We start from the raw sequence: 7290 nt of genomic DNA on the forward strand, positions 1-7290 counted from the left end.
CGTGAGCCCCAAGGAGGTCTGGATGAAAGCAGATGCAGGCTGCATGTTTGATGCCAGTGCAAAGCTGTCGGCAGGATGAAAGGACAGAGGCCTTTTGTAAACAATGCTTTCACACACACACACACACACACACACACACACACACACACACACACACACACACACACACACACACACACACACACACACACACACACACACCCACACACACACACACACACACACACAAGTATCATGTGTGAAGTGGCAGAGAAAAGGATGATGAATGGGTTGTTATGGAAAGTTGATAGATAATCCTGTTTGCACTTTCAAAGAAGAGGACAACGATAACCTCAGAGCCAGTCCTTAAAAATATCAGCCAGCGGTTGTATAACGTAGCTTATCAGGCGTATGCAACAGTACATCAGTGGTGCATTGTGAGGCAATGAGGTGATTGTTCACATGATCAACTGGAGACAGGAGGAGAGAGGCAGACTGACTACAAAAGCCAGGATTTTCATTTTGGGATCACTGCCTGCTCAGTTTATTTATTTTTTATTTTTTATTTTTTCCCTCACATGAATCTTTCTTCCTTATCATAGGTGAATGTTTTCGAGGACACACAGGATATTCAAATCAATACGAAAAGAAACAAAACAAACACACAAAAAAGAGGATTTCTTCTTTCTTTCCTTCATCCAGTTAAGCCGGTTGGAGTAATCATACGTGAATATAATAGGTCAGATTACAACAGTCGGAGCAGGTTTAGCACTAAAAAAGAAAAGAAAGAAAAAAGATCCAGCACCTTTTCTCCTCCTTCTTTTTCCTTCTGCCAATTAGCATTGTTCTCCCGGATACCTGAAACCATGACAACAGCAGGGTACCGATTCCCATCTGATCTCCATCCCCATCTGCTGTCGATAGAGAGGAGGTTCAGGCTGCTCCTTCGTCCCTCACTAAAAAAAAAAGAAAAGAACACTGACCTTCAGAAATATAGCAAATCATCTTGTGTGAATGTTTGTGTCAAGAAATAGCAATTAATAATGAAAACAACAATGAAACAAAAAAAGCTATTGGAAAAGATTTGAGAAAAATAAAAAAACAACCAAGATTACTTCTCATGCTCTTTCTGCAACTTTCAGCACCCTCACACCAACATTAGTGGAACATAAGATTTGGATAAATAACCCAAAGCCACAGAGCTATATCAATGGAAAAGAAAAACAACAACACAAAGAAGAAGACTTAAAGTAAATTATCTAAGAAAATATCATCTTGAGAAAGAGTACTGGAATAAAACCACTCTGTCTGAAATTATTTAGATGTGTTAGCCACTTTTATGCTCTGTGCCCATGTTTATTGGTTTTTCATATATCAGGAAATCGTATAAAGATGAAGCTTCATCCCACATGTCTTCAATATTCCACCACCACACGTCTTAATGGTGACTCAGACAAAGGAAGGAGCTCAACCAAGCCTTTTTACATGTGGAGAGCTCATAGTCTCAATTTAGATTTAGATAAAAATGCACAGCCATGCAGCTACAACCTACACACTTTGTATATGTGCTTTAACAGCTCCTGAGTGTTATCACATTTAATCTTATATTCAAGAAATAAAAAAGAAGACTGGAACTATCTGTTTAGTTTTGCAGCCTTTGACTGTGCAAAGGCAGTTATCAAAACGCAAGTCGGCTTGTACAATAAAAGGCTGCAAAACTAACCATCAAGCTCCAGTCTCCTTATATATATTCCTTTATTTATCTAGTTTTTTCAATTTTGTTACACTGCAGCCCAGAGGCATCTTTCCCAGCCTCTTGCTGCTGGAACATGTGCAGAAAGAACTGCAGTTATTAAAACATTTAATATTGTTTTCAGCCTCTGACACTTTGTTGCCGCTGAAGATTGTTCACTACCCCTCTCTTTTAATTTCTCTTTGACACATGCTGAGGAAATGTGTTGCCACAAAAATCCTTCATGTTGCATCAGCGATGAATAACTACTTGCCGCTCGCTGTAATCCACAGCATAGACTTGCATTAGTTCTGCGCATCTTAAGATTTACTCATACTCCTGAATTGTTAACATTTTGAGAAGTCTTTGTAACATCATTAAAATATGCACCCTCTGTGTGTATCTGAGAGAGATCACATTAATTACCATCTCTGTAAATGTACCAGCAAAAACAATGTAGCAATAAAATATTCAGAGGAAATGGGGATGGCATTTTCGTTTATATTGCACGTTTCAGTGTACACAAATTCAGTATTCATGACATGGAAAGACTAAACATGAGAGGATAAACAAGTGGGGTTTAGTGGATGGTCAATTCATGTCTAATGATGCTCAGATTTTGTGTATTTTAATCAGTTTAAATGATCTTACTGCCACTGAGAACCCCATTGCCCACCACTGTGGACCACCAATGATCCACAGTTATGACTGGTTGTCCAAAAACTCACCCAGCCAACTGTGTGATTTAATTACCACCATCACCCTGGCAGGTGCATGACACTGCAGCTTTAATGAGACAATTAGCTTGTACCATCTTAAAGGTTTAAACGTTCGTTCCTCATTAGTGCTGATATCTGCTGCACGTGTTGATGCCTCCATCATGCTACCACTCCAACAGCCAGACTGACAGTCTCTCCACCAGCAGCAGGCATCTATGGAGACGAAATGGGTCATACTGGTGGGGTTACTAGTAACTGGAGTATAGTGGGCTGAGTGACTTCTCTAAACTAAACATGAAAAAGAGGATAGCAAACTCGATAAACTTTAACCCACAAGCTCTGTAAATGCAGCAAGAAATATGGCTGAATCAGAATGAGCTTTATTTGCAAAGTTGTTGTCTCTCTAGTTCAGTGTTTCCCAATCCTGAACCTCGGGGCCCCCTGTCCTGCATGTTTCAGATGTTTCCCTGCATCAACACACCTGATTCTAATCAATGGTCCTCATTAGCTTGTCATCAAGGTCTACACAACTCTGTTGATGAGTCATGACACAACTACTTGTATCACAGTGTGCTGAAGCAGGGTAGCATCTAAAACACGCGTGTCGCAAGGACCAGGGTTGGAAAACACTGCTCTAGTTAACAAAATGTAATTAAACAGAAGAGGTCCCAGGATGGATCATTGGGGAACACCACATGTAATTCTTAGATTCTCAGATGTAAAATTAACTATTGACACAAGTACTTCCTGTTCTCTAGGTATATTACGAACCAGTTTAGTACAATTCCAGAAATAACTGCCCGGTTATCGAGTCGTTTGAGTAAAATATTGAGGTCAACTGTATCAAATGCAACCCTGAGATCCATTGAAACTAAGACTGACATTTTTCCACTGTCGGTAGTCCATTATATGCCATTAAACAGGTTGGTCAGAGAAGTCTTTGAGAAGGTCATTTTTGTTCAATGTTTTGCTTTCATGAACTTTTCATGAAATTTTATCCCATTTTAACATCTAAGCCTTTTTTTTAATCCACAGTAACACATAACAGATTAGCTCTGAATGTCACTGTTCTAGTATCTGTCTATATACTATAAAATCTTCACAATATATAATTCCTAAAAGGAAGGTTGGTATTAAAGTGACTGAGATAGAGAAACACCACTATCTCACTGTAAGTTAATGACACGGAGAGCAATGCTAGCATTTTGTTGCCCTTTCTATTAAAAGCACCTGTGCACAGCGGCAGTAATCTTTTCTTGTCTATTTTGGCAGGAGCCAGGCTTTTGTCCAGTTGCTGGCAGACACACACAGGGTCACCTTTTCCTCCACAGAGCAAGCACACAGACAACAACAAAATAATTTCTTCACCAAGACAAGTAAGCTATAAAAATGCTTCACAGCTGATTAAAAAGGCTTTATGGTCCAATCACTAACTAACTGACTAAACAAACGCTCAGTGTTAACTATTCATTGTTATTCATGTTTCCTAATATTTGCTGCTAATGCAATCTCATTCATAGAAAATAGATGGTGCAAATGTTTCATGCATTACATAAAGAAACATATTTTTCATTCCAGGTTGTAGAAAGGAGGTGCAGCCGACCCGTTTGCCTGAGCGTGACCTACATTCTCACAATAGACAAATGGACTGAGAGGGCTTCAGTCTATACTCTCCCAGGGAAATTGTCACGAGAATGATTAAGTGTGATTAAACAGCCAGATACAGTTGCTAAATCTTCGAGTTTGATTTCAACGAAGCCCTGCAAAGGCAGAGATGCTCAACGCACGACTCACAGTAATGAGGCGTGTCAATTTCTAGTTTCTGACATTTTAAAGTCCAACTTTCGATTAAAATAGATGATTAAGACATCCAACAGTCTCTGTTGTTTCATCAACTACTACTACCAACTACCTCACATGAACACTATGATAAACATTTAGGCCAATGCCAAAATCCTCTTGATACTTATTAGATCTCCAAAAATGCTTTATTTATAGATTTATATGCAGATTATTATCTGTTCAATTTATTTAAGTGTCTGATGGATGTTCTTTTGTAGAGTACAAATTTGTCAAAATTACTGGGTTATTGCTTTTGCTTCAACTGTAAGTAAGTAGGTAACTAAAATGTATTTATATAGCACTTTTCACAGAGAACACTCTCAAAGTGCTTCACATAAGAACACAAAGGTAAATGCCATGCAGCGGTAGCTTTGCAACCTTAACTTTACAATAATGAGTTAACAAATTCTTATGCAGTCAAAAGCATCTTAACCTTTGCTCTAGTTTATAAATCAGAATGTAATCAATCAGATGAGAAAACCATGAGATCGTTCCATTTTTAGCAGCAGATCGTTGAGTTCAGTGGTGGGATTTATGGTTAACAGTTGGATCCTGATGAACAGATTTCACTGTTTAGTTGTTTCAAGGCTTTTCTTGTGCTTTAATGGTCTGCATGACAAAACATAATATCTGAGCGGCAAAGAAGTTCCTCCTTAAACATTGGTGGGAAGCCAGACCTCCTCATTTCTCAAGGTTGCTAGGGAACAACTATGAAGGGCCTTCAGGCTACACAAGTTGTCTGAATATCTTTATTAACCAAAATGTCTTCATTTGGACCGGGCAAACAAATTAAACCAACAATTAGTTGACCAGTGTGATTTCTTCACCATTGGCCACCCAGGTTAGAAGATTTCCAGTGCATTATCCTCACCTGGCACAAAATGAACCAACCTGGTGAGATTGTTTTCCTGTCACAAATATTCTACATCACAGATAATGCTTAGTATTCAGTGTATTGTGGACAGCAAGAATCTCTTTCAACAACAAAGACAGCGCAAATGAGAAAATATTCCAGCATTCTATCGTCTCTATTGAAATGCTAATTTTCTGTTAATATTTCCCATGAGTCTGCACCACATATCCTATTCCCTCAAATTCTATGCTAATATTTCTATAGATACACCAGTAAATAAACCAAAATGTCACTCTCTCATATATTGTTATGTATCTTGAGTCTGCATTGTTCTATGATGATCTTTTGCCCCCCTATCGTGCACTTTATTTACTGACTTCCTTTTTAAAATTCAGTCCATATTTTCCTCGTTTCATGATAATCACTTTACAGGCAGTGTGCATTGGCAACAGATGGATTATGTTGATAATAAAGTATGCCCCTTACTGGTGAGCAGATTGTGAGGACAGTGCACATAAATGTTTATTACCTGCCATCCATCCATACATCTAAAATTGATTATGTCAGGTGGAAAACATTGTGCATGTCATTTAACAAGGACACAGGTCTGTTTATACTCCAACAACAGCTATGCAGAAATTGTGACACTTAAAGTCAGTCCGAGCTTAAACACTTTGTAAAACTGTTTTCCAAAAAAGATATGAATTGGCCACTTCACAAAACATCATTCGCCTGACAGTCGCAGAAAGAAGGTTGAAAGATAAGAATGATGACCAAAACAAAGTTTTAATGATATCCCTTCCCTGATATTTGTGATATTTGTTGAGAGCAAGATAAAATAAAATAAAATACTATAACGTTGGTGTACTGAAAAGTACCAGACGGATTAATGCTATCAACAGGAAGCCTTTGTTGAGTGGGGGAAGAAAAAAAACCACAAGGCAATAACGGTCTGTTGTTATGGCCACGACCCACACCAGCACGAACAGCACACACACTGGAGAGAGAGAACATAACAGACCAGTAACATAACAGACAGAACATTACCAAATAAATTGTTGACATTCACAGACAGAACATGCAATTCACCACACAACAGTCAACCCCAATCACAAGGATCCTTACAATACATTACAATACATCTTAGTCAGCATGAACATGTCCTTGGGCAACAAACAAATACATTAACACTGTTCATCGGTGTTTGGTTGTATTTGCTCTGTTGTCTTTGTATGCTTTAAATTACATTCAGCGTTTAGATTAATTTCTAATCATTGCATTTCTTTTTTCACGTTTAATTTAAGCGTTCCAGCACTTTTTGACTCTGGAGTGGATGCAGGATTACTAATGCTAGCTGCATGATCTTAAAAGTAAAAATAAATAAATGAATAACTATAATAAATAAATCAATAACATGAAAAGTAAAAATACTCTGATGTAGTAGACATAGTTACTAAAGTAGTATTACAACATAGTCTGTAAAAAAGTTAAATGTTTTAATACTACTACTAATATTTTAGCATTTAGCTGTTTTGCTAATTGACATCTGTACCACAGACTATAAACCTGATCTTTATCATAGACTGTATAAAACCTGGTCTATACATGGGCATGTTTTTTTGTAGATGGGCATGTTTGTGAGGGAAGTGTGGCTCTGCTGACGTCACCACAGTTTGTGTTTGTGTAAAGGTAATCATCAAATCATCAATAATTTCTGACAGTGTTTTGAGCTTTTTTGAACACATTTTACTTTTGGTGTAGTTCATAACAGTGACTGATATTGTAAAAATACTTTCTTACAGCCCTGTCGGTGGAGACAGAAGTGTATGTGCACATATCAGAAGAATAATCCTTAAAAATGTAATTTGCACCACATTCTTGAACAGTCATAATATTCCTTTCCTTATTAAATAATAATAATAATAATAATAATAATAATAATAATAATAATAATAATAATAATAATAATAATAATAATAATAATACATCTTTATTACGGACTCAGAAGGTCCACACACATCCAACATACACGAACACACAACCATTACCAGAGGTGTCAAGTAACGAAGTACAAATACTTTTTACTTTTACTCCTTACATTTTCACGCAATTACCGGTATCTGTACTTTTTACTCCTTACATTTTAAAAACAGCCTCATTACTCT

Source organism: Cololabis saira, chromosome 14 (genome assembly GCF_033807715.1).
Source record: "Cololabis saira isolate AMF1-May2022 chromosome 14, fColSai1.1, whole genome shotgun sequence".
Lineage (NCBI taxonomy): Eukaryota > Metazoa > Chordata > Actinopteri > Beloniformes > Belonidae > Cololabis > Cololabis saira.